The 19482-nt window shown below is 47.8% G+C and overlaps 1 long non-coding RNA gene across 1 annotated transcript in view; it reads right to left on the reverse strand.

The window, feature by feature from the left end:
• Positions 1 to 9316: 9316 nt before the first annotated feature.
• LOC134934793 (uncharacterized) overlaps positions 9317 to 19482 on the reverse strand; it is a 56921-nt gene continuing 46755 nt past the window's right edge. Inside the window, exon 3 of the long non-coding RNA XR_010179807.1 lies at positions 9317 to 9457. This is a non-coding gene — a long non-coding RNA (uncharacterized LOC134934793). The remainder of the gene's footprint in view (positions 9458 to 19482) is intronic.

The following is a 19482-nucleotide window of genomic DNA, read 5'->3' on the forward strand; positions in this document are numbered from 1 at the left end:
TGCGCATTGGCCCACCATTGCAACAGCTTGGGTTGCAGAGGCTATTGAAGCATGGTCTAAGGAGTTGGAAGCTGAGCTGCCTTCCAACGTTTCTGATCATGCTAGACAATGTCTATCATATATTGTCACAGCTTCTCATTAAATTAAGGAGGCTGCTTCTGATGCAGGTATTTCTGGTGTCGATGGATTCTACTATGTCCATTTTGTCTCGCCGGATTCTCTGGTTGCGGTCCTGGTCTGTAGATCTGGACTCTAAGAAAACCATGGAGGTGCTCCCTTTTAAGGGAGACATTCTTTTTGGAGAAGACCTCAATAAGATAGTGGCTGACTTAGCCTCTGCTAAAACAGCTTGTCTACCTAGTACTCCTCCTTTGGTACTGAAGGCTAAGAGTACCTTTCGCTCCTTTCATCCTTCAGGGAAAGTAAAGGGTCAGGCGTACCCGAAACAGGCTCACACTGCCAAACCCACTAAGCCCAAACCTAAATGGACCTGGGCTGCCCATCAGCCTGCTTCCAAAACTGACAAGCCTGCTGCATGATGGGGTGGGCCTCCCTCTGGGGGATCCCTGGGTGTGGGGCCGACTTCTAGGGTTTACCCAGGAATGGTTGAAGACCACTTCCGATTCCTGGGTACGGGAAGTCATCACTTGAGGTTACGCCATATCCTTCAAGAATCGTCCCTCTCATAGATTTTGCTTGACAGACGTCCCTTCGGATCAGGTGAAAGCAAAAACTCTTCATTCGGTGGTACAGTCCCTCCTGGACACAGGAGTGGTAGCACAGGTGCCTCTGGCTCAGAAAGGCAAGGGGTACTATTGACCGCTGTTCCTAGTCCCGAAACCGAATGGGTCCTCTCGGCCCATTCTCAACCTCAAGTCCTTGAACAAATTTGTGAGGGTCTCCAAGTTTCATATGGAAACTCTTCGCTCCATTGTTCTGGCCTTGGAACCCGGGCATTATAGAGTCTCCCTGGACATACAGGATGCTTACCAGCATTTTCCCATTGCAATGTCGTATCAGCAGTACCTGAGGTTTGCGGTTAGCAACCTCCATTACCAATTCTGGGCGTTACCTTTTGGTTTGACCACGGCTCTGCAAGTCTTCACCAAGGTCATGGCAGTAATGACGGCTGTACTCCGCCGTCAAGGGGTCAGGATCCTGCCGTATCTGGACGACTTGTTGATCCTGGCGAATTCCCCAGAGATTCTCCTACGCCATCTGGGTCTGATGCTCCAGTTTCTTCAAGCCCATGGGTGACTCATCAACTGGAAGAAATCTTCCCTGGTCCCTGCTCAGAGCATGGTGCACCTGGGGGTGTTGTTAGACACTCGCAACCAGCAGTTGTTCTTGTCTCAGGAGAAGCTCCTGAAACTGCAGGACAGGATTCGATGCATTCTATCTCATCTGCAAGTGTTGATACATTCGGCAATGCAAGTGATAAGTCTCATGGTGTTGGCTTTCAACATGGCAGAGTACGCTCAATTCCATTCCCGCCCTCTACAGAAATTGATTCTTGCCAAGTGGGATGACCTGCCTCACCAGATCAGGTCTCACATGATCACCTTGTCTCCGGAGGTCCATCTGTCACTGAGCTGGTGGCTTCAGGACCAACGATTGAGCAGGGGTCGTCCCTTCTGGTACTCCAACTGGGTCCTTCTGATGAAAGATGCCAGTCTGGGAGGTTGGGGCGTGGTGTTGGAGCAACACTCCCTTCAAGGTCAGTGGACCAAGGAGGAGTCTCTCTTCCCGATAAACATTCTGGAACTGCGGGCGGTGTTCAATGCTCTGAACTTGGCCCAGCATTTAATACAGAACAGACCTGTTCAAGTACAATCGGACAACGCCACCACGGTGGCGTACATAAATTATCAAGGCACCCTTGTAACAGAGATGCTTGAAAACAGGTTTTTTTATAAAAACACAGTACTTTAATACATAAAGTGATAGACCACAAAATAACACATATATACAATAAAATGCCAATCCCAATGTATCTCACCCTTGATAGGGTTTGCGGTGGGCAGAGAGCCTTTTTGGAAAAAGGCAATCCGATCCCGGTGGAATTTGTGTAGCACCACCGCAAAAAAGCTTATTCCATTTGAAGGTAGAGTAGGGAGTCAGGCAATGCAGATCAAAAGCGTCCGTGGTCTATCACTTTATGTATTAAAGTACTGTGTTTTTATCAAAAAACCTGTGTTCAAGCATCTCTGTTACAAGGGCGCCTTTGCACACATCCATCTCTTTTGTATTTGTATTCTGTATGGTGGGATGTGGTGTTCCCTCAGTGATGTGTGACGGCTGCCTAGAGTAACATTTGTTGCGCACTTCGGAAATCCATTTTTTGCTTATAAATGATCAAGGTGGCACTTGCAGCCGCATGGCAATGGGATAAGTATCAAGAATTCTTCAGTGTGCAGAATGTCATCTGCCAGCAATATTGTCAGTGTTCATTCCGGGGGGCGTAAACTGGGAAGTGGACTTCCTCAGTCATCAGAACATACATGCCAGAGAGTGGAGCCTCCACCCAGAAGTATTTCAACTCCTAGTGGACAAGTGGGGCCTCCCAGATGTGGACCTGATGGCGTCTCAACACAATCACAAGGTTCCAGTCTTCAGAGCAATGACAAGGAATCCTCAAGCAGTGTTCATGGATGCACTGGCAATTCCATGGAACTTTTGGTTGCCCTACATGTTCCCTCCGGTGTCACTCCTGCCCAGAGTAATAAGGAAATTCAAGCAAGAAGGAGGAATCCTACTTCTGAAAACTACAGCATGGCCCAGACGGCACTGGTTCTCAGACCTTCAGGGTCTATCATTAGAGCGTCCTCTTCTGCTTCCACAATGACCAGACCTCCTCATCCAGGGCCCTTGTGTCTACCAGGATCTGGTCCAGCTGGCTTTGGCGGCGTGGCTCTTGAAGCTTCCGTCTTGAGGACCAAAGGATTTTCTGAGGCAGTCATTCAAACTATGTTGAAGGCCCGGAAACCGTCTTCTGCTCGGATTTATAATAGGGTTTGGAATTTTTACTTTGCTTGGTGCGCTACTAACAATCATGATGCTTACAAGTTTAGTATGGCCAAACTTCTGGCCTTTCTACAACAGCGCCTGGAATTGGGCCTTCATCTGGCCTCCATCAAGTTTCATTTTTCTACCTTGACGGTTTGGTTCCAGAGAAAAATTGTGACTTTACCTGATGTTCATACATTCACTTAGGGTGTGTTGCGGATTCAACCTCCTTATGTGGCTCCTTGGGACTTGTCGGTGGTTCGGGAGGCATTGCAAGAGTCTCCGTTTGAGCCCCTTGAATCTGTAGACCTTAAGTGGCTTCATCTTAAGGTATTGTATCTGCTGGCTATTGCCTCTGTTAGATTGGTGTCAGATCTGGGTGCCCTGTTTTGTAGGTCCCCATATCTGATTTTTCACAGTGACCGGGCGGTTTTTAGAACACATCTTGGGTACTAACATAAGGTGGTGTCTTATTTCCACCTTAATCAGGAGATTGTGGTTCCGGACTTTGCCTCTCCTGACTTATCTTCCAAAGAGCGGTCTTTGGATGTGGTACGGGCTCTCCGTATCTATCTGAGGAGAACTGCATCCCTTCGGAAGTCTGATTCTCTCTTTGTACTGTTTGGCTTTCACAAACATGGCTGGCCTGCTCACAAGCAGACCCTGACCAGATGGATTAGAATGGTGATTGCACATGCTTATGTACAGGCTTGTCTTCCAGCTGCTGCTACCATCAAAGCCCATTCTACTTGGTCTGTTGGACCTTCTTGGGCTGCCCACCGTGGTGCGACCTTTGAACAATTGTGCAAGGTGGCTACGTGGTCCTCAGTGAACACGTTCATAAGGTTCTATGCCTTCGATACTTCTGCCTCCCAGGATGCTTCCTTTTGACACCGGGTTCTTGTGCCTGCTACAGTACATCCCCTCCCATGGGGAACTGCTTTAAGACATCCCCAATGTCTTTCCCTGTGGAGCCCAGTGTACCCCGCAGCAGAAAATGAGATTTATGGTAAGAACTTACCGTTGTTAAATCTCTTTCTGCGAGGTACACTGGGCTCCACAGGGCACCCACCCTGATGCACTAATCTTCTTTGGGTTGGTATGGCATTAGCCGCTGACACTTTCTCCTGTCGTGAGAATGTGGTGTATGTGGCTACTAATGGTTGTCATCTCTTTTACCTGCTACTGCATTGGACTGCTTAAAAAAAACTGAGCTCCTGTGCACGGAGGCAGGGTAATAGAGGAGGTGGCACTATGCACTCTGGGAACAGTCAAAGCTTTTAGCTTGTTGGTGCCTCGGATCAACCCCTTATGTCATTCCCTGTGGAGCCCAGTGTACCTCACAGAAAGAGATTTAACAATGGTAAGTTCTTACCATAAATCTCGTTATTGTCAAAGGTGGGCAGTAGTTTGAAATAGAAAACAGTAAACAGGCCAAGGTGAAGAATAGGAAAGATATGAAAGGTCCAAAACATTGGTTTAGCACATGTATGGTTTAGCACATGTATGCAAGACAGAAAGCCGAAAGAAGACCTGAGAATCAAAAAGGATTAGGTATGGAGATCCAGCCTAAATTGATTCCTAACTATTGAGCAGTGTCACCATGAGCAAACGGTGCTGTGTATGCAGGGCCGGTTCAGGGGCGCTCTGCGCCCCGGGCAGGAAATGGGGCGTGGTCTAATACAGGGGGCGTGGTCAATTACGCCCCCTGTACATTAAAAGCGCCGCTTGAATGCTGAGCGGTGCGCGATGACGTCATCGCACACCGCACAGCAAAAGGTCCTCTCCACGAAGGGAAACTAGACGCTATGCGTCTAGTTCCCTTCGTAGAGAGGACCTTTGCTGTGCGGTGCACGATGACGTCATCGCGCACCGCTCAGCAAAGTTACTCTCCAGGAAGGGAAACTAGACGCATAGCGTCTAGTTCCTTTCAAGAGGCGGACGGGGACGGGGATGGGGACGGGGACGGCAGCGGGCAGCGGAGGCGGACGCGGACAAGGGCAGCAGTGGCGGATCTTGCCACGGTGCGGCGCCCTCTGGATGGCGCCAGCGCCCTCCGGAAGGCGGCGCCCCGGGCAAAAGTCCTGCTTGCCCGTGGCAAGATCCGCCACTGTGTGTATGGAAGAGAATAAAGATGTGAGACTTTATGTAGTAGAATAATGCCAGAAACCATTGGTAAGCAACATCCATGAGAGTGGATCTTAAGTCATTGGAGTGGAGGCTTAGTGGTAACAATTGACTTGTAGGACACATAAATTGTAACCTCCGCTGGTGCATGGAGTTATGTGAATGGCCAAATATTCTCTGTAAAGTATTGCGGAATATGTGTGCTCTATGTAAATAACTTGTTGTAAAAAATAAATAAGAATAAATAGTTCTTTAGTGTTTTCTTTTTGTTGGCTGCATTTTTTTCCAGTAACATACAATGTATTGTTGTGTTGCTCTTCATAATTTAGGATTATTTTTTTACGCCATTAACCCAATCCACATAGTCTCAGTTGACCTGCAGAGAGTCGTACCTGGTGTAATTTAACTAAATTTGGATGGCTCCTGCTTTTCTTATTTGCGCTAGGATCACCAATACATATACTGTAGTTAGTAATCTCTATTGTTAAAATGTATTGCTAGGATTACTAGGGATTTACATATATCTATTCTAGTCTCAATATGTATAGTTTGGAGAGGAGAAGGAAAAGGGGGAACTTGATAGAAATTTCAACTATACCAAGGGTTTAAACAAAGTCTAGAAGGGAAACATCTTCAAATGAAGAGAAGCAGGGGCGGATCCAGAAAAAAATTACAGGGGGGGCACCATAAGTGGTTGTGTGTCAAGAAGGGGTGGCGTTAGAAGTGGAGTGGGTGTGGCCAAGTTTCAGTGGGTGTGACCAATTGTGTGAGGGGGTGTGGTCAAGTGCTCAATGTGAGTATCGAGTGTGTCTATGGTCGAAATACACTGCTGGAGGGGGTACAGGTCCACAGTTAGTTCTTATACCTTATGGGGGTCATTCCGACCCATTCGTACGCTGTTCGTTTTCGTAGCTGTGCGAACGGGTCGGAAAGGCGCATAGGTGGCGGACGCAATGTGCAGGCGACGACAAGAACACAGAAGAAAGCGATCGCAGCAGCGATCGCATGAAGATTGACAGCAGGAAGGCGTTCTGGTGCGGGAACTCACCGTTTTCAGTGAGTGGTGAGTCCAACGCAGGCGTGTCCATGCGTTTGCAGGGCGGGTGTCTGACAGTGCTGTAACTAGGCATTTTAGCGCTGTGTGCAAGAAATGGCGTTGGCGCCCTCCCAAGACAGAGGCAGTGCGCGCCATAGGTGCGCCAAAACTATATAGGGGCGTGGCTTCACGGGGAAAGGGCGTGACCACAAAATAATACCAATTCATTGTGCGGTGCACAGTAGTCTCCATTATTCAAATTATGCTGCACAGTAGTGCCACTACACCAGGTAGAGCCCCTTTAACACGTTACGGCAGGCAGTCCCTCTTTTTACACATTATGGCAGACAGCATCCCTTTTTTACACATTACGGCAGATAGCATCCCCCTTTTTACACATTACAGCAGCCAGTCCCCCTTTTTACACATTACGGCAGACAGCGTCCCCCTTATTACACATTACGGCAGACAGCGTCCCCCTTTTTACACATTACGGCAGCCAGCGCCTCTCTTTTTACACATTACAGCAGACAGCATCCCCCTTTTTACAAATTAAGGCAGCCAGTCCCCCTTTTTACACATTACGGCAGACAGCATCCCCTTATTACACATTACGGCAGACAGTGTCCCCCTTTTTACACATTACGGCAGACAGTCCCCCTTTTTACACATTACGGCAGACAGCGTCTCCTTATTACACATTACGGCAGACAGTGTCCCCCTTTTTACACATTATGGCAGACAGTGTCCCCCTTTTTACACATTATGGCAGACAGTGTCCCCCTTTTTACATGTGTGTGTGTGTTACTTGCCTGGGGAGGACAGCGCGATCCACCATCCGGACAGCTCAGTCACTCTCCTCCTCAGCAGGATCCACCATCCGGACGGCTCAGTCACTCTCCTCCGGTCTGGGACCTGCAAGCTGCGCCTACACTCCGCACTCCTTCACAGAGGAGACATCCGGCGCCACCAGCGGGACGCTCACACGGAGTGTACTTAATAACTACTGTCAGATGGCGGCAGCGGGAGTCAGGGACAGTGGCGGCGGGACTTTATGACGGCGCTGGCAGTACTCAGGGATGGCGGCGCTGGAACACGCAGAAGGTGTGTGCTGCCTGATTGTGAATACAACAGTGCTCCCACTGCTTGCAGAGGAGGGAGACCAGCGGCGGAACTTTCACTACTGACTGACTGCTGACAACGGCCGTACTGGGGATGTGCTGCTGATGGTGCGCCTTCAGTGCATTTGCGCTGTGGGCAAGGCACCATCAGCACACACCTAGTTACGGCCCTGGTGTTTGACGTCAATTCCGGAACAAGTCAAGCTGAAGACATCTCTCCCCAGGTCACCGCCACTGCCCCCCCAGCAAAAGACCGCTCACAGCAGCACCAGTCTCCCTCTACAGCAGCACCAGTCTCCCTCCCCAGCCCCCCCCCAGCAAATGACCGCTCACAGCAGCAAAAGTCTCCCTCCCCAGCAGCACCAGTCTCCCTCCCCAGCAGCACCATTCTCCCTCTCCAGCAGCACCAGTCTCCCTCCCCAGGGCCCCCCCCCCAGCAAATGACAGCTCACAGCAGCACCAGTCTCCCTCCCCAGCAGCACCAGTCTCCCTTACCAGGTGTCCCCCCCCAGCAAAAGACCGCTCACCACTGCAGCAGCATTTTCCCCAGGTCACCCCCACACACTTCTCACCGGCAGAAAGCAGGGTGGCTGCTGTCCCGGATGGACCCTTGCGCTGCTGTGTACGGGTGGCCGTGCACTGTTCCTGAGTGCTGACCCTCAGCGGCGGTGCGCTCTGCATCAGCGGCGGCAGCGGGGTGGATCTGTGACGTTCCTCCTCCTGCTCGGCTCCTCTGAACTGACCACATGTCACATTTCTCCAGGGAGCCAATCAGGAGGAGGAACAGATGTGAGCAGAGCAGCAGCAGCGGGTGACAGGGAAGGAGGGGGACATGTCGGGTGCCTGGTGCGGGTGCGCGCAGTGGCGCAAAAATCAATCCAAAAAATAAATTAAAAATGACAGGGGGGCATGTGCCTTGGTGCCCCCCCCCCCTAAATCCGCCACTGAAGAGAAGTTTCAGAACCCCAGGAATATGCACTGAGACTGGAGGAAAAATTATTTCACAGAAAGGTTAGTGGACAAGTGCAATAGCATCCCAGCGGAGGTGGTAGAGGCTAAGGGGGACATTTATTAAGCAGTGATAAAAGTGGATAAGTGAGCTAGTGGAGAAGTTGCCCATGGCAGCCAATCAACATTGATGTAACATTTATCATTTGCATACTACAACAGTATATAGAGCAGCTGATTGGTTGACATGGGCAACTTCTCCAATTGATCACTTCTCCACTTTTATTACTGCTTAGTAAATGTCCTCCTATGTCAAATAATTTTCAATTAAATGGCGATTAACAATTGCTACATTTAGTTCTGCTAAAATTCATTGCTTCACAACCGATAAATTGAACTAAGCCAACTACAGAGAAAATAAAAGGAATAGATTACATTATAATATAAATCAGCCTATAAAGTGTGGCATGTTATTGATCTTGTATGATCCATAGAAAGTAATCACATATATGAGGCAAACACAATCTGTGTATCTCATGAATATCACTGTGGTGGATGGAAGAGGATATCATCAATTTGTAATGAACAGAATTATCAACTATCTCACATTTTCTCATGTTTTATCAAGTCTGGCAGTAGCACATCCAATAAATATTGAGTAAATTGCAACATTTAAATTTATAATCAAGGAATAAGGGTGACGATTCCCACACATAATACTACTGAAGGTGGAGGTGATTAAATCCAGTGTGGGAAATATTTCCATATGTTTCCAAATGACCTACAGTAGATAACTGGTGACGGTATCATAGGCATTCAGCACAGCAGAGTTAGTATTACATTCTGTGATTAATGTCCTCACTTGGAATTTTCTCAGGAATCCACAATGATGATATAAAGCTGTAGAGTAATAAGGCCATAATCCATGATACTGACGCGTTTCTTCAATTAGCATGTGATTTCATCAGAGGAATGTCCAGCTGTAAATGTGGTAGATTGCTTCTGCTGACCTAATTCTAAATCAATACTTTTAGATTGTAAAACTATATTACTTTAATAGAATCATTGGCTCCTTACATCAAATATATATTGTTGAGGTTTACAGACTAGAACTGATGCCCTCATATATACAGTGGCGACATATCTCCATCTTGGCTGCATGCCTGAAAGCTCTTAAAGTCTTGTGGTGCTGATGCCCTCCATACATCTGCTCATGGTCCTGAGAAAGGAGAAGAAGAGGTTAAAAAACTAGATTTGAAAAAGTGAAATTGCAGAGGGGAAGGATTTATGCCCATATTCATCATTATGCCCATAGCAGGTAAAAAATGTGCAATATTCTGGCTCCGCCACCCCCTGCAAATGTCACATCATGATGTCATAAAGAGGGTGTAGGTCCATTGGGACCCAGGTACTGTGCACTGGGCATGTTGCACGTCATTTTAATCAGCAGAAGTTGCTTGTGCGTCCTATTATATTACTTTGCATCTATGACGCATTTTCGCATGAAACAAAGCAAAAAAAAAACGTTCAGCGCTAACAAGTCCCACCATGGCATGGTGTGACTTCAAGGGCTGTTTAGCATGACTGCAACAATGATGTAAGAGGACACATCTGTAAGATGCATTTATAGCAAGAAAAGATGCCCGACATTAGCAGAGCTGCTCTGCAAATGACGGCTCACCCTGAAGCCACAGTAGGTACATTCATTTGTAAAGCATGTTAGCATTGTGCATGCACCTAGAGATCGAGAGATGACTGGCGTAAGTGAGCCGTCATTTGCTGGTAACCTCACACATGCGCAATGGTGATTTTCAAAAGCGACATCTGGTGGATGATCACTGGTATTACACTCACTGGTAACGCCATACGCCTCTCTAAGCTGCATGCACCACCCTGCTACAAAACATGCTGCCTTGCGACTAGGCACACTGCAACTCCATGATCGGGACAAACACCATAGATTGTAAAGATGAACAAGGCTCCATCTGTACATGTAATAGGGTCTGAGTTTGCCAGAAGTGCAGGATGTCAGCCGAGAATGGCCGTAATTTTAAAGCGGCATTTACAAGGCAAAGCTAACCTGGTTTTACCTTGTAAATGATTGCTGCTTTAAAAATATGGCCATTCTCGGCCAACATCCCGCACCTCCAACAAACTCAAATTCTATTACATATACCCCAATGTAACTCCTCTGCTGAAAGAACAATTATATGTATTTAGAGAGCTAGCCATCATACATTCTTGCAATGTTACATTATAAATAATTCCTTAAAAGCTTGTAAAATGTCATCTCATATTGGGTGGGATCTACTAAAGGGAAAATGCGATAAAACCCCCGTTTTTGAGGGTTTTATCACATTTTCGTTAGTGGTGAGCGGGTTCGGTTCCTCGGAATTCGAACCTCCCGAACTTCACCCATTTTATACGGTTCCGAGGAGACTCGGATCCTCCCGCCTTGCTCGGTTAAGCCGAGCGCGCCCAAACGTCATCATCCCGCTGTCGGATTCTCGCGAGATTCGGATTCTATATAAGGAGCCGCGCGTCGTCCGCCATTTTTCACTCGTGCATTGGAAATGATAGTGAGAGGACGTGGCTGGCGTCCTCTCAGTTTTGTTCAGGGGGCTGCAAATATCTGTGCTCACTGCTTTATTGTGGGGACTGGGGACCAGCAGTATTATATAGGAGTACAGTGCAGAGTTTTGCTGAGCAGTGACCACCAATATTAAACGTTCTCTGCCTGAAAAACGCTCCATATCTGTGCTCAGTGTGCTGCATATATCTGTGCTCACACTGCTTTATTGTGGGGACTGGGGACCAGCAGTATTATATAGAAGGAGTACAGTGCAGAGTTTTTCTGACCAGTGACCACCAGTATTATACGTTCTCTGCCTGAAAAACGCTCCATATCTGTGCTCAGTGTGCTGCATATATCTGTGCTCACACTGCTTTATTGTGGGGACTGGGGACCAGCAGTATTATATAGAAGGAGTACAGTGCAGAGTTTTGCTGACCAGTGACCAGTGACTACCAGTATTATACGTTCTCTACCTGAAAAACACTCCATATCTGTGCTGCATTGTAGTATATAGTAGGAGAACAATGCATAATTTTGCTGACCACCAGTATACAATCTATAGCAGTACGGTATAGAAGGCCACTGCTCTACCTACCTCTGTGTCGTCAAGTATACTATCCATCCATACCTGTGGTGCATTTCAGTTTTGCACAGTTTGCTGACCACCAGTATATAATATATAGCAGTACGGTACAGAAGGCCACTGCTCTACCTACCTCTGTGTTGTCAAGTATACTATCCATCCATACCTGTGGTGCATTTAAGTTGTGCGCAGTATATATATAGTAGTAGTACAGTGCATTGCCACTCCTAGATGGGCCAGGTGTTTGTGTCGGCCATTTGGGTCGCTTAGCTTAGTCACACAGCTACCTCATTGCACCTCTTTTTTTCTTTGCATCATGTGCTGTTTGGGGACTATTTTTTAAATCTGCCATCCTGTCTGACACTGCAGTGCCACTCCTAGATGGGCCCGGTGTTTGTGTCGGCAACTTGTGTCGCTTAGCTTAGCCATCCAGTGACCTAGGTGCACCTCTTATTTTCTTTGCATCATGTGCTGTTTGGGGACTATTTTTTAAATCTGCCATCCTTATTGCGCCTCTTTTTTTCTTTGCATCATGTGCTGTTTGGGGACTATTTTTTGAAGTGCCATCCTGTCTGACACTGCAGTGCCACTCCTAGATGGGCCAGGTGTTTGTGTCGGCCACTTGGGTCATTGTGTCGGCCACTTGTGTCGCTTAGCTTAGTCACACAGCTACCTCATTGCGCCTCTTTTTTTTCTTTGTATCATGTGCTGCTTGGGGACTATTTTTTTGATGTGCCATCCTGTCTGACACTGCAGTGCCACTCCTAGATGGGCCAGGTGTTTGTGTCGGACACTTGGGTCGCTTAGCTTAGTCACACAGCTACCTCATTGCGACCTTGGTGCAAATTTTAGGACTACAAATAATATTGTGAGGTGTGAGGTGTTCAGAATAGACTGGAAATGAGTGGAAATTATGGTTATTGAGGTTAATAATACTATGGGATCAAAATGACCCCAAAATTCTATGATTTAAGCTGTTTTTGAGGGGTTTTTGTAAAAAAAACACCTGAATCCAAAACACACCCGAATCCGACAAAAAAATTTCTGGGAAGTTTTGCCAAAACATGTTCGAATCCAAAACACGGCCACGGAACCGAATCCAAAACCAAAACACAAAACCCGAAAAATTTCCGGTGCACATCACTAATTTTCGTATGTACTAACCCCCAGCCGTCGCGTTGTCGCCCCTGAGGGTATCGCCATCTTTTGATGGTGATACCCTATAGAAGCTTATGGGCTTCTTATTGCCGGCCGGCCGCATCCACCGCCCCCCCCCCCTCCCCCCGCTGCAGTCATCGACCTCCCTCACCCTGGCATAACTTCTGCCAGGCAGCCCTGGTCCCGGAAGCTAGAGGTATCGGGGACAGTCTGCTGCCTTGTTCCCGGCAGCTGAGGAGAAGGAGAGCCCGGGGAGGTGACGAAGACCCCCCAGCACACCACCTCACAGGTATCGTGGGTGGCCTCCATCACCGCATTGCGATGTTAATCGCATATGTTAGTGCATATGCGATCAACATCGCTGCGGTAGGCGGCAATGTATGTTAATACCTCCCACCCATTATGCCACATGTTTACTCGGACATACAGCAAGTTTTAAGTGTAAGAGTTAGTAGAATATTTTTTGCTATTCATTCAGGCAGAACCACTGCTAGAGTGTTTGGCTCCTCCCTGTGAACTTTAAATTTGAACGGTGAATAAAGGACACCAGGACTGTTTCTTCCAGAAACCTCATCTCTATTTTGTATACAGTATTTGATTAGGTGTTTAGAATTTTGATAACTGTGTAAAATGTATTAGGATAGAATGAAGCAGTTTTACTGGAAGTAGTCAGATGTCACACTCCTAGAATCTCTACATTTAAAATGTGCCGTCGGATATTCTGTGGGAAGAAAATGATAACCAGATGGAGATAAGCATCCACTGACCAGCGGAAGCCCCATGAGTCCAGATTGTAAATCATGTAATTTATTTAAATCCTACCAGGCACCTATTCACCATCTTATCTTGACATGTTAATCCCCTATAAACAGGGACATAACCAGTGCAATGCAGACTTGCCTACCCTCCCGCATTTAGCGGGAGGCTCACGTTTTTTGCCGAAGTCCCCCGCTGCCCCGCAAATAGAGCTGCAGCTCCCGGATTTCAACTACACTCTCCGGCCCCCATTGGAGTCCGGACTGCGCATGCACAGGGAGGCTGGTTACCTGCTGCCTCTGCCAATGTTCTCCCGTGGTACATATTCTCATAGGCGTGCGCAGCACATTTTATTAGGGGGTGCACCTTCGGAGGGGTGTGTCTAGCACCGCCTTTTGGGCGTGTCTAGAACCATCTATTGACGGTCAACGCAATATAAAATATCCACCCTTGTACCAATCCTAATAAAGCAGATACATTGTCAGATGTTGTGGTGTGCACCAAACAAACACCCCAGATGGCACTCACTGCAATTACACTGCTCCTCCCCCTTTCTTTCCCCTGCAAGCTGCAGCAGCTTACTTACAAGTCAGTCACTCACTGACACTGACAGTCGCAGACTAGTACTGCTGCTGCTGGAAAAACGAGTGACGTGTCAGTGCTGCTGCCGGCCGCCAGTGTTGAATTTGTCTTCATAAGAGGAACGCTGGCTGCATGCTGCTCCTCATCAGTGGCTGGTGTGGCATAATATAGAAGGAGAGAGGTGGGCATGTGACAGGTGGCGTGCGAGCAGCATTACGTAATCACGTCACATCTCGCTGTTTTTGTACATGGAGGTGGAGCCGGGAGTTTGAAAGCCGGTGGCAGTGGCTCCCTTGATTAACCCAGGCGTCCGATCAGTAATACAGTTCTGACAGGGTGCAGCGCAGAGGGGACAGTAATCAGCCTGCTCAGCGATCGCTGCATCAGGCATGGAGATCAGGGTGCCAGACATTAGGGGGTGCCTGTGCGCACCAGGCACCCCCCCTGCGCACACCTATGCATATTCTCTGCTGCTGACGTAGCTCTCCTCCTCCTTCTCTATATCACTGGCTGGCAGCTCCTCACTAGCAGGTGACGTCAGGCATAAAGGAGGCGTGAGAAGTGTCAGCGGGTGTACCAGCCCGCATCTCCGGGACCTGGTGTAACTGTAAACGGGATCGGGTTGCAAAGCCACGCCCCTCACAACACGGCCACGCCCCCTTTTGCAGGAGGAGCTGCTTCTGCACTGTGTGTCACGGAGGTGACTCCTCTGCTCAGATGCCTGGCTGGAACACTACTCAAAAGCTGGTAATTATGTGTGACAGCAGGGTTTCCCAGAAATCTGGAGAGGGGGGCAAGGTCCTGTATGAAAATGTGTCCAGGAACAGAGTGATGGCTGCAGGGCCATTTCTACTGGCACTCCCTGCACAGATAACATCCATCTCCGAGTCCCATCCATAGTACTCAGTTTGCTGGGCGGCGTTTTGCGAAATTACGCTGCTCTGTCATGATGACGTCACCTTAGTACCCTGCAGAGCTATTATGGGACGCCGCAGAGGAGTGAGCAGTAGAGATGAGCGGGTTCGGTTAATCGGAATCCGAACCCGTCCGAACTTCATTTTTTTTTACACGGGGCCGAGCGACTCGGATCTTCCCGCCTTGCTCGGTTAACCCGAGCGCGCCCGAACGTCATCATTCCGCTGTCGGATTCTCGCGAGGCTCGGATTCTATCGCGAGACTCGGATTCTATATAAGGAGCCGCGCGTCGCCGCCATTTTCACACGTGCATTGAGATTCATAGGGAGAGGACGTGGCTGGCGTCCTCTCCGTTTATAGAGAAGAGAGTGAGACTAGAGTAGAGAGAGACACAGTAGTAATTTTCGGGAGCATTAGGAGGAGTACTACTACTTGCTGAAGTGATAGATAGATAGATAGTGTGACTGTATAATGTATATCTGACTTGTGGGGGAGACACTGACAGTGGGGAGCAGTTAGAGTCTGAGAGCAGGACTCAGGAGTACATATAACGTACAGTGCACACTTTTGCTGCCAGAGTGCCACACTGCCATTGTGACCACACTGACCACCAGTATAATATATATTGTGATTGTCTGCTTAGGAGTACTACTTGCAAGTTGCTGATAGTGTGACCAGTGACCTGGCCACCAGTTTAATAATCACCACCAGTTTAATATATATATATATATATATATATATATATAATTGTATATAATATATATATAATATTGTATACCACCTACCCGTTTTTTTTTCTTTCTTCTTCTTTATACATACTACTATAGTAGCTTACTGTAGCAGTCTGCGGTGCTGCTGAGCTGACAGTGTCCAGCAGGTCCGTCATCAGTCATTACATAATAAATATATATACCTGTCCGGCTGCAGTACTAGTGATATTATATATATATATATATATTGATTTCATCTCATTATCATCCAGTCTATATTAGCAGCAGACACAGTACGGTAGTCCACGGCTGTAGCTACCTCTGTGTCGGCAGTCGCTCGTCCATCCATAATTGTATACCACCTACCCGTGGTTTTTTTTTTCTTTCTTCTTTATACATACTACTATAGTAGCTTACTGTAGCAGTCTGCGGTGCTGCTGAGCTGACAGTGTCCAGCAGGTCCGTCATCAGTCATTACATAATAAATATATATACCTGTCCGGCTGCAGTACTAGTGTGATATTATATATATATATATATATATTGATTTCATCTCATTATCATCCAGTCTATATTAGCAGCAGACACAGTACGGTAGTCCACGGCTGTAGCTACCTCTGTGTCGGCAGTCGCTCGTCCATCCATAATTGTATACCACCTACCCGTTTTTCTTTTTTTTCTTTCTTCTTTATACATACTACTATAGTAGCTTACTGTAGCAGTCTGCGGTGCTGCTGAGCTGACAGTGTCCAGCAGGTCCGTCATCAGTCATTACATAATAAATATATCTACCTGTCCGGCTGCAGTACTAGTGTGATATTATATATATATATATTGATTTCATCTCATTATCATCCAGTCTATATTAGCAGCAGACACAGTACGGTAGTCCACGGCTGTAGCTACCTGTGTGTCGGCAGTCGCTCGTCCATCCATAATTGTATACCACCTACCCGTGGTTTTTTTTCTTTCTTTCTTCTTTATACATACTACTATAGTAGCTTACTGTAACAGTCTGCGGTGCTGCTGAGCTGACAGTGTCCAGCAGGTCCGTCATCAGTCATTACATAATAAATATATATACCTGTCCGGCTGCAGTACTAGTGATATTATATATATATATATATTGATTTCATCTCATTATCATCCAGTCTATATTAGCAGCAGACACAGTACGGTAGTCCACGGCTGTAGCTACCTCTGTGTCGGCAGTCGCTCGTCCATCCATAAGTATACTAGTATCCATCCATCTCCATTGTTTACCTGAGGTGCCTTTTAGTTGTGCCTATTAAAATATGGAGAACAAAAATGTTGAGGTTCCAAAATTAGGGAAAGATCAAGATCCACTTCCACCTCGTGCTGAAGCTGCTGCCACTAGTCAGGGCCGAGACGATGAAATGCCAGCAACGTCGTCTGCCAAGGCCGATGCCCAATGTCATAGTACAGAGCATGTAAAATCCAAAACACCAAATATCAGTAAAAAAAGGACTCCAAAATCTAAAATAAAATTGTCGTCGGAGAAGCGTAAACTTGCCAATATGCCATTTACCACACGGAGTGGCAAGGAACGGCTGAGGCCCTGGCCTATGTTCATGGCTAGTGGTTCAGCTTCACATGAGGATGGAAGCACTCAGCCTCTCGCTAGAAAAATGAAAAGACTCAAGCTGGCAAAAGCACCGCAAAGAACTGTGCGTTCTTCGAAATCCCAAATCCACAAGGAGAGTCCAATTGTGTCGGTTGCGATGCCTGACCTTCCCAACACTGGACGTGAAGAGCATGCGCCTTCCACCATTTGCACGCCCCCTGCAAGTGCTGGAAGGAGCACCCGCAGTCCAGTTCCTGATAGTCAGATTGAAGATGTCAGTGTTGAAGTACACCAGGATGAGGAGGATATGGGTGTTGCTGGCGCTGGGGAGGAAATTGACAAGGAGGATTCTGATGGTGAGGTGGTTTGTTTAAGTCAGGCACCCGGGGAGACACCTGTTGTCCGTGGGAGGAATATGGCCGTTGACATGCCTGGTGAAAATACCAAAAAAATCAGCTCTTCGGTGTGGAAGTATTTCAACAGAAATGCGGACAACATTTGTCAAGCCGTGTGTTGCCTTTGTCAAGCTGTAATAAGTAGGGGTAAGGACGTTAACCACCTCGGAACATCCTCCCTTATACGTCACCTGCAGCGCATTCATAATAAGTCAGTGACAAGTTCAAAAACTTTGGGCGACAGCGGAAGCAGTCCACTGACCAGTAAATCCCTTCCTCTTGTATCCAAGCTCACGCAAACCACCCCACCAACTCCCTCAGTGTCAATTTCCTCCTTCCCCAGGAATGCCAATAGTCCTGCAGGCCATGTCACTGGCAATTCTGACGATTCCTCTCCTGCCTGGGATTCCTCCGATGCATCCTTGCGTGTAACGCCTACTGCTGCTGGCGCTGCTGTTGTTGCTGCTGGGAGTCGATGGTCATCCCAGAGGGGAAATCGTAAGACCACTTTTACTACTTCCACCAAGCAATTGACTGTCCAACAGTCCTTTGCGAGGAAGATGAAATATCACAGCAGTCATCCTGCTGCAAAGCGGATAACTGAGGCCTTGGCATCCTGGGTGGTGAGAAACGTGGTTCCGGTATCCATCATTACTGCAGAGCCAACTAGAGACTTGTTGGAGGTACTGTGTCCCCGGTACCAAATACCATCTAGGTTCCATTTCTCTAGGCAGGCGATACCGAAAATGTACACAGACCTCAGAAAAAGAGTCACCAGTGTCCTAAAAAATGCAGCTGTACCCAATGTCCACTTAACCACGGACATGTGGACAATTGGAGCAGGGCAGGGTCAGGACTATATGACTGTGACAGCCCACTGGGTAGATGTATGGACTCCAGCCGCAAGAACAGCAGCGGCGGCACCAGTAGCAGCATCTCGCAAACGCCAACTCTTTCCTAGGCAGGCTACGCTTTGTATCACCGGTTTCCAGAATACGCACACAGCTGAAAACCTCTTACGGCAACTGAGGAAGATCATCGCGGAATGGCTTACCTCAATTGGACTCTCCTGTGGATTTGTGGCATCGGACAACGCCAGCAATATTGTGTGTGCATTAAATCTGGGCAAATTCCAGCACGTCCCATGTTTTGCACATACCTTGAATTTGGTGATGCAGAATTTTTTAAAAAACGACAGGGGCGTGCAAGAGATGCTGTCGGTGGCCAGAAGAATTGCGGGACACTTTCGGCATACAGGCACCACGTACAGAAGACTGGAGCAACACCAAAAACGCCTGAACCTGCCCTGCCATCATCTGAAGCAAGAAGTGGTAACGAGGTGTAATTCAACCCTATATATGCTTCAGAGGTTGGAGGAGCAGCAAAAGGCCATTCAAGCCTATACAATTCAGCACGGTATAGGAGGTGGAATGCACCTGTCTCAAGCGCAGTGGAGAATGATTTCAACGTTGTGCAAGGTTCTGCTGCCCTTTGAACTTGCCACACGTGAAGTCGGTTCAGACACTGCCAGCCTGAGTCAGGTCATTCCCCTCATCAGGCTTTTGCAGAAGAAGCTGGAGACATTGAAGGAGGAGCTAACACGGAGCGATTCCGCTAGGCATGTGGGACTTGTGGATGGAGCCCTTAATTCGCTTAACAAGGATTCACGGGTGGTCAATCTGTTGAAATCAGAGCACTACATTTTGGCCACCGTGCTCGATCCTAGATTTAAAACCTACCTTGGATCTCTCTTTCCGGCAGACACAAGTCTGCTGGGGTTCAAAGACCTGCTGGTGAGAAAATTGTCAAGTCAAGCGGAACGCGACCAGTCAACATCTCCTCCTTCACATTCTCCCGCAACTGGGGGTGCGAGGAAAAGGCTCAGAATTCCGAGCCCACCCGCTGGCGGTGATGCAGGGCAGTCTGGAGCGACTGCTGATGCTGACATCTGGTCCGGACTGAAGGACCTGTCAACGATTACGGAC

This window comes from Pseudophryne corroboree, chromosome 6 (genome assembly GCF_028390025.1).
Source record: "Pseudophryne corroboree isolate aPseCor3 chromosome 6, aPseCor3.hap2, whole genome shotgun sequence".
Taxonomy (NCBI): domain Eukaryota; kingdom Metazoa; phylum Chordata; class Amphibia; order Anura; family Myobatrachidae; genus Pseudophryne; species Pseudophryne corroboree.